Source organism: Nicotiana tabacum, chromosome 16 (genome assembly GCF_000715075.1).
Source record: "Nicotiana tabacum cultivar K326 chromosome 16, ASM71507v2, whole genome shotgun sequence".
NCBI classification, from domain to species: Eukaryota; Viridiplantae; Streptophyta; class Magnoliopsida; order Solanales; family Solanaceae; genus Nicotiana; species Nicotiana tabacum.
In genome coordinates, this window is record NC_134095.1 from 121,248,765 (window position 1) to 121,258,249 (window position 9,485).

Sequence of the window (9,485 nt, forward strand, 5' to 3'; positions counted from 1 at the left end):
TGTGCCATGAATTGAGTAGCAAGGTTCAACTGATTTTATCTCCAGTAGGGTGATATCATTGTTGAAGGCCCAACGGATGGTTGGGAAAGGTTGTCTTTCATACTTAGCTTTTGTGAGGGACGTCAGTGTAGAAACTCCTACCATTGATTCTGTTCTAATAGTGAGGGACTTTTCGGATGTATTTCATGCAGACCTGTCGGGCATGCCACCGAATAGGGATATTAACTTTGGTATTGATTTGGTACCGGGTACTCAGCCCATTTCTATTCCACCATATTGTATGGAATCGGTGGAGTTGAAGGAGAAGCTTCAGGAACTCCTTGCTAAGAGGTTTATTCGGCCTAGTGTGTCGCCTTGGGGTGCGCCTGTTCTATTTGTTAAAAGGAAGGATGGCACGATGAGGATATGCATTGATTATAGGCAGTTGAACAAAGTTACAATCAAAAACAAGTATTTATTGCCTCGTATTGATGATTTATTGACCAGCTTCAGGGAGCAAGAGTGTTCTCCAAGATTGACCTCCGGTTAGGGTACCACCAGTTGAAGATCAGGGCCTTAGATATTATTAAGATGACTTTCTAGACCCGATATGGTCATTATGAGTTCGTTGTGATGTCTTTTGGGATGTCCAATGCCCCAGAAACGTTCATGCATTTGATGAACATCATATTTCGGCCTTATCTTGACTCGTTCGTTATTGTATTCATTGATGATATTCTGGTGTACTCGCGTAGTGTAACACCCCGTACATTCGGACTAGGTGTGGATATGTTAAATATGTATTAATTTGATATTTTAGACATATGAAGTCCTAGAGGATGATTGGTGAAAATAGTTGTTTTGGAATTAAGATAGAGAGTGAGGTGCATAAGATTTGACAAAATCGAATAAGTTTATAAAAGGTCCGTATTCAAGCAGAATTGAGTGAAAATGTGTAAGCAATTTGGGAAACCTCAAAAGCTGAATGTTGTAGGTCTTTGAAATATCTTTCCAACGATATATTATAGATCCCGAACGGATCTATGTGCAAAACGTTATATGATTTTATAGAACAATGCACAATATGCGCGCCCAGTGCGCGCCCCGAGCGCGGTCGCACACCTGTGGCAGTGTTACTGCCATTTTGCTTGGTCAAGTGCATGGTCCGGCTTACAGTTGCACAGGGGCACACTTGGGGGGTCATTTTAAAGCCCTACTTTGTCCCCCACAGCCCCAAAACATAAAAACTTGCTCTAGAAAGGGAAACTCTCAAAAATCTAACTCCTTAAGGGCCCCTCCACCATCTAAATTAAGTTCTAATGGTGATTCTAAGTTAATTTCAATTTCCCAACATTTTATTAACATGGGTAAACCCTCCATATCATTAGATATTCGATTGACACATCATTGTTGAGAGAAGGAACCCTAGAACTCGAATTCAAGGGGATTGAACTTCAAAAAGGTATATTCACCCTCTAATTGATTATACGATTGGATTAATGAATATAGACTCTATGTTCATTAGCTATGAGTTGGTGGGTTTGATATAAAGGCATGAACGATTATAGGTTTGGGGTGTTGATTGTTGATTATTGGTTAAGGGTGTTGTTTACCTTATGGGTGATAATGAATAATGTTGATTATAACTATTTGAGACTTTAGAATTTATCTAAGAGCAAGAGAATGGGTTATTGGGTGTAGAGACACCATTAATAAGGACTATGAAGCTTTATTCTCGCCAAGTGTTTGATAAAATGCGTAAGTGACCAAAATATGAATATTATTGTTAATATGGAATCCCTTTGACTTGTATTAATATAGATTAAAGTTGAAAGGGTTGGAGAATGTTGTATTACGCTCAAGAGCAAGAAGTTAAGGTATGTGAGGCTAACTCTCTATGTTTGGGAATGTTAATGATTCTCCCTACACTACGTTTGTTTTACGACGTTACTGATTGCCTCAGAAATATAGTTAAGCCTAGTTCCCTGAATAGTTGTAGAACTTCTATTCTCTAGCTTCGTAACTCGTTCATGACTTTCATTCTGAATGTTGTGAAATCAGTGCGTAATCAATATAGACTTGGGTTTGATGCCCATGAGTCTCAGTCTAGATTACTTAGCATGTCATAAAAAGTTGAAGTCTCAATTTTCATAATCAGTTTACGAGTACATGTCTTAGTCTAGCTCTATTCAGCATTCAAGTATCATACAACTCAGTATGGTTCAGTATTTTAGCATCATGCATTTCAGTATAATTCTCAGTTCCTGAATGTTGAACACCTATATTTGGGCCTTAAGCCGTAGTTTTTATGCTTTATGCATAATTGGGCTTGAGGCCGTAGTTTATGCTTTATGCATGTTTGGGCCTGAGGCCGTAGTTTATGCTTTATGCATATTTGCGTCTGAGGCTGTAGTTATATAAATGTATACTTGGGCCTGAGGACGTAGCTTGTGCACATATATATTGGGCCCGAGGCCGTAGCTTATTCAGATAAATAGGTTGTTCATCATTCAGAAGAGGGAATATTCATATCTTTACTTCCTTTGTTCAGTTCAATTATCACTTATCATTTCAGTTTCAGTTTCAGTTTTAATAGTTATCATTTCAGTTATCAATTATCAATTCTCTGTTATCAGCTTAGTTTTAGTTTCAACATTTATAATTCTTTCTTTCAGTTGCTTTACATACCAGTGCAATTCAAATGTACTGACGTCCCTTTTGCCCCGGGCCTACATCTCACGATGCAGGTAATGATTTACTGGTTGATGATTCGGAGCGCTAGAATTCTCGTACCAGCGGTTTGGTGATCCCCAGTTCTTTTGGGGCATTATCATTACTTTACAGTCTTTCAGTATTTATAGACAGTCAGTGTTTTCAGTACTTTATTAGAGGCTTCATAGACGAGAGTAACAGTTAGATAGAATCTCAAGTATTTTATGTTAAGCTATGTTGGTTGCAAATATGCTTCAGAAATTGTATTAGTATTTCTGCATTTTGATTTATATCATTCGGACTTTTAGTATATCAGCATGTGTTAGTTTATCTTCTGCATTCAGTATGTTATAATATCATAAGTTAATTCATCCAGCCAGTTGGTTCGCTCGGTCGCATGTAGTCAGGCACTGGGTGTTGTGTTACGTCTAAGCCCAGGGCATGACAAAGCTTGGTATCAGAGCACTAGGTTCAAGTGTCCTAGGGAGTCTATGAAGCCATGTCCAGTGGAGTTTCCTTTATATATGTTTGTCGGCTACTCATATAAATGGTTAACTACCAAGACATCCAGGATTGTCTCATTTCTTTCTACTCTAGATCGTGCCATAAAGCTTAGAGCAATAGTTAACCTTCTCTTCCTATCGAATTCCAAATGTATTAGATGCCCAAGCGACACGCAGGAGAAACCTAAGGTCCTAGAGATGATAATTGCCCATTAGGATATAATTATGGAGTACAGGTTGGTAAATATGAGAATTGATTGGATGTTAAAAGTGGGATGCAATGGATAGTAGTACAGATTAGAGCATAACCTTATCAAAAAGTATAAAAGCAGTTATCATATCTTATGGTTATCAGCTTACCTCAACAACCAGTTATACAATCTTTCAGTTAGCAAGTTTATGGTTATTCAACATGCCAGTTATCAGTTATTCGGTTACCAAATCTCCAATTTTTAGTGTATCAAAACTCTGGTGACTTGTGAGTATACAGTGACGCCTATGGGTGCTAAAAGAAAAGGTAAGTAATAGATATAACAAAATATTTGCAATTTATGGGTCTAGATTATTACTCAAGACTAGCCGGATGGTGCAGAAAGTGATTTATCAGATAATGCTATACTCTGAAGGACATGTTTCTGTGTGGTAGTGTATCCGTATGTGTTTTACATCATAGAACAATTTCATTTTTATTCTTGGAAATGATCCACAAGTTGGATGATGTAGTTTAGATGTCAGACCCTAACATTGGTCACTATAGTTTTGGACAGAAAAGAGCCTAAGGGTAAAATACCTAGGAGTCAGAAATATTTGTTATTACCAAAGATGTGATTTTGTACAACTCATGCAAATGACTAGAAGATATGATGTATGCAATGAGAACTAAGAGCAGCTAATAGTGAATTTTAGGGAATGATTTTAAGTTGTTCATATTTATTCAAATTAGAACTAGAAGTAATACGTTAGTAATGCTACTACAAGAAGCAACTATTGATGTAAGAAAAAAGATATGGCAGTTCCCCCTTAGGTTATGTGACTAAGTGATTGTCGCGGATGTTTATAGTATGATTTGATTTTGTATTATATAGAAAGTTTGGGGTTAGATATTCGAATTTTGTTTAAGACATATTAACTTTCCCTAAGTGTGATCCATGTACATGGTCCAAAAAAACGATAAGTATGCGACCGTAGAACAGGGTCGTATGGTGAGGGAAGTTAGAAATAACCTTATGCCTCACTTTAGTTATCCAAAGTATAACAAGAAAATGTGATTCTAGTAGGTGTTTAGTAAAAAAATAATAAGTAAGTTTTGAGTTGATACAGTAAATTAGCACTTTCAGCAGAGCTAGTAGAGGTACAATTTGATTTACTTAGCTAGGATAACTCTAGTGAGTGGATGACAATTTGAAAAACCGAACGTGTGTTAAAACCCAAAGAGTTTAAGTTAAATCTGAAGTACAATGATAGTGGGAAAAAAAATCTGCTAGGCAATAAGAGAGCCAATTACAGAAGAATAGCCTTTAAGAATTATAGAAAAGGGGTCTTCCCAAGATTGACTATGTGAACAGAGTTAAATCATTAAGATTGTGTATGATAGTTGTGAATACATTAGCTTTCCATTTATGTAGGAAATATAGTTTTCCTAGTAAGAAGGATTTCTTAGAAGTTAGTTGGAAGATGAGTCGTCATTGACATATAGTGCAAAGAATTGCAGAAAACAAGGAAAGTTATTTGGACCCCAACAAAAAAAAAAGGAAGGATCCGCAAGTATAAGACCTTTGGTCTAAGGGGTGAAGTGAAAACCATCAGAAAGTCCAGTGGGAGATTCGAAACCCACATAGATAGCATTGGATATAAAACCATCAAATCATACCCAATTATGTATCATGAGGGTAGTGTCGTTGTACGAGACTCTAATTTTGGAGTACAAGTTAAAGACTTAGCTCGCAACAATGCTAGAAGTGTTTCTAGGAAGTACCTTAAAAAGATAATCAAGTATGGGAAGTATAGCTAATGATTGAGGCAGACAAGAGGACTATGGTGAATGAAGTTCACCACTTAGCCAAGATAGGAGTTCGACTTCGGACTCCGAAGATGACGGAGTTGTTGTCTAGAACAGGACTTGTTCCCCCTTAGTAGCCAAAGAGAATGAGAAATAATTGTAGGCATGTGATTTTTGACCCTTCCCAAGATTTGTCATATTTTAGCATGTAAATATTTAATTTAGGCCCAATATAGCTATTTTAACTCATTTTTACTCTTTTACTTTATTTTACTACAAGGAAATGAAAATTACAAAAAATATATTTTTATTTTATGTACCTTTCATAAAGTAAAAAAAATATATACAAAAATAGTACCTTAATTTTATCTTTATATAATCTTGAAAATACAAAAAATATGTAATAGTTTCATGTTTTAATATAGTTTAGTTTAATTAATTAGAATTTATTTTTACATCGTGTAGTATAGTTATCTTATATTAAGGGAATTTAGCTATGGTTTTAATTAATAATTTTTGGAGTCTTCTTAGCACAAAATTGAAACACAAAAAAAGACATGGTCCAACCCAATTACCCTTGGCCCATTCTTACCAACCCATTAGCCCATTTAAGTGCAAGATTTAATCCTAGCCTTCTATTTCCTCCTAATCCAATGGACATCATCCTTTCCCACTTCCATTTAAAATACCCAATTATAGAAACCCTACCCTAAGTTTTCAATTCCTAGACCCAAGACTCTTAGAAAAAAAAATGGCGCAACTCATTCCAAAGAAGAAAAAAAATAATCAGACCCAAATTCTCTAACGATATGCGTTGACACGACCGCTTCGAGGTTTCTTTTCCTTCACGTAAGGATTTCTAGAATGAATCCCTTGGCCAATTGAAATCATGAATGGACACGCCACTCCTTGTTGCTTCTTCCTCAAGAGACTTTATTTTTATATATATAAAACTTCCATAGCCATGTAAGACAAAGCTAAGACCAAAATATTAGAATTCTTCAGTATAATCTAGGATTTTGCAAAGCAAATTGGTTAAAGATGGCACTTGCCAAGGCTAAGGAAATTGTTTCTGTTAATCCATGTCGTGGTCTTAAGCAAGACGTACTGTCCGTTCTGCATTAGCGTAAAGGATTTGTTGAGTAAGCTGATAGCACACTGTTCCAAACGTCTTCATTGGCGAGAAGCACATTGGTGGCTGCGACGTGATTTCGGCTATAGCGGGCATATGGAATTAAGATTGAGGTCATTTTTGGTTTCAAGTTTTCCGGCGTCGATTCGAGGTTCCGGTTTTAATGTGTAGCTATTTGTTCATTTGGATATTTGAGTTCCAAAATTTGATTTCCCATACATTAAATGAAATCAATTTCAAGATCCTTGGGGTCTATGATGGCAAGGATTCCAACAGTGATCATCCTTTGGTAAGCTTTTCATTGCTTAAGCTGCGAATGTATTAGAGTATTGTCTACTTAATTTGTTAAGTTTGCTTGGTTTGGTATTTGTTGTGCTGTGAAAATGGGTATCTTAATTATGTTGGTTCATATTGATTTATTGGTATAGAATTTCATTTTGTGCGTTTATTGTTGTCTATGGAAATACCTCATTAGCTTTTGTTGACTTCATAATTAGTTTGAAAATAAGGAAGATTAATATTGTGATTATTGTTATTGAAGCTAGTAGCTGGAAATCGTTGACCAACTATGCCAATTCCTTGTTGAGTAGTGTTTATAAATAACTTATGGCCCTCTAAAGTTTCGTTTGAATTCCCTTTAAAAATAGAAATAGAGTTGTGTCGGGCCAAATAAAATCCCAAATGTGTGGACCTCGCTTAATTATTTATTTTAAAGTCCTTAGAATTCGAGGCGTGCCATTTAGCTAATTTTCATGGCTCTCGCAAAGTTGCTAACGCGTAGTTGCTTTAGGCATGTCATTTTAATAAAATTACTTTCCTAAATTTGGGTGCGTATTTATGTGACCCAAATCCAAATTTCAACAATGTCAAAATATATCGAAGGTCGCGGATGCATTTATGTGACGTGGTTCAAGACGTGTTTTAACAATGTTGCAGTTTTCTTTTAAAAAATGAATAAAAGTAGTTAAAACTAAAATTTGCACATAGGTTCATAATTGTTTAAAATCAGATAATAGGCCATTTATAACAGTTGAGCAACTGTGCTAGAACCACGGAATTCGGGAATGCCTAACACCTTCTCCCGGGTTAATAGAATTCCTTACCCGGATTTCTGGTTCACGAACTGTAATACAAAGTCAATCTTTTCCTCGATTCGGGATTTAAAGCCGGTGACTTGGGACACTATAAAATTATCCCAAGTGGCGACTCTGAATCTTTTAATAAATAATCTCGTTTAGATTGTCACTTTAAATTGGAAAAAACTCCCCTATACACTCCTTCTCGGAGGTGTAGTGAAGAAGGAGGTGTGACAGCTCTGGCGACTTTGCTGGGGATCGAACCCAGAATCTCTGGTTCAGGGTTCAAGAATTCGAGCTTAGAATAATTGTTATATTTGGCTTTATTTATAATCTGGTTCTATTACATGTTTGAGCCAAATGTGCTAAATGTTGCTTTTTACCGCTTTGATATTATTTGAACTGTATATATAAACTGCTACGAAACCCCTCTCTTCTCTCTCCCGAGGAGTGCACGCTGGTCGTGACTTCTTTCTGTTAGTGTCATATCCCAAATAGAACGAGGTTCGGACAAGTTGCAAAGCCGGATGATCTTTTGGTTACCGGTACGCAGCCCCCCCTCGACTCGAGTTGTCCGCTCGGGTAAGCCAGGTCTAGAACAAATAAACCCAGGTTTTTTAAAACCTAGTATAACAATACCTCATGCCGGATCCCTAGTAGGAACGTTTGTTTGCATCATGTGCATTTTGACTTAGGGGACTCAACACAGGGGTTGGGTCCGTCTAGGACAGGTATACCCCAAAAAATAAAAGACCATCATGATGCATCTTATGTGCTACATGTTGCATTTATTCAAGGGTAAAAGGGTCATTTGGCGGACCAATGATAGCTAAGGGTAGATGAAGAAATAAAAAAAAATAATGAAAAAAGAAACAAGAAAGAAAAAAAAGAGAGGGTGAAGTGTGAAGATAAAGTGATTGGAGCCTAATTATGTTTTCTGTAACATTTTGTTAAGAAAAAAGAGCTTGAAAAATTCAAAATTTTTTGTACTTTTTCATCATTTTTCAAAAATCAAAAATAAAAAAAAGGGGAAAAAAGAAAATAAAAAAAAGAGTTTACATGTTTCATTATTTTTCAAAAAAAAAAGAGAAAGAAAAGACAAAAAAAAACATATTTTCTCTAAATTAGTTGTTATTTTTATTTTTCGCCCGTATCCAATCTTTCCGAACTACGCATACCTGATTCTCGTCTTTCGGGGCGTGATACATAGGCAACCCACATAAGGTCCGGTCTTCCTAGTAAATCTTAGGTTCTTGGCTTTGCAGGGTCTTAGCCAAATTTTGCACTTCTAACCACTTTTTGACCAAATAAGTCATTTTGCAAAAATAGTCTCAATCATGTCTTGCATGTGTCTAGTAGGGAATGTTATTGTCTCACATAGTGTTGGTTTAAGTTTTCTCATACAGGTGTAGATCCACTTACCGGAGTTTGAGCATGACAGATACCCCAAGACCACCGCATTCAGGAGTTGCTTAAGGAGATTTTTTATATTTGTTATTTGTATTTTATTTTTATGTTTGGAGTATTTTTTTTACGTCGTCTTTTACTTTCTAGTTTTGTACAGCAATGTCGAGTTTTTTTATTATTGTACTTTTATTTTGTATTTGAAAAGGTGTGGTGTAACTCAAAATCCAAAAAAAGATATTTTGCGTTTTTATATTTCCGTTAGAATTCTCTTTAGAAATAATACTCCTAGAAATCAAGAAGAAAAAAAGAAAGTCTGAGGTGGTTTTATTTTAGGAAGTTAGTATCTAGAATTTTTTTTTAAAAAAAAAATAATTTTTTTTTGCTTTTATACTTCCCTTAGTATATTAGGACCAAAATTCAAAAAAAAGAGAATTTTCTTTTAGTACCTCTTTAAAAGTTTTCTTTAAGACATTAATTCCAAAATCCAAAAAGATTTTCTTGTGAGGTGTTTCTTTGGGAAATTAATTAAAGATGAAAAAATTCTTTTATTTTCACTAGAACTTTAGGATATTGTATACTTTATCTTTTGTTTATCATTAGAATTTTTCCTTTAGGCAATCAAAATTGAAATTCTGTTTTATCTTTTTCATTGCTTGCTTCGAAATCTTGCATCAGGA

General features: G+C 35.5%; 1 long non-coding RNA gene across 2 annotated transcripts; it reads left to right on the forward strand.

Moving 5' to 3' along the window:
• The first annotated feature begins 5,959 nt into the window (after nucleotides 1–5,959).
• LOC142170577 (uncharacterized) lies at nucleotides 5,960–9,064 on the forward strand. 2 transcript variants are annotated; one of them, XR_012699839.1, is made up of 2 exons: nucleotides 5,960–6,614; nucleotides 8,795–9,064. It is a non-coding gene; the product is annotated as an uncharacterized LOC142170577 (long non-coding RNA). The 2 variants fall into 2 exon arrangements; XR_012699838.1 differs by having other exon boundaries at nucleotides 8,808–9,064.
• Nucleotides 9,065–9,485: the final 421 nt, after the last annotated feature.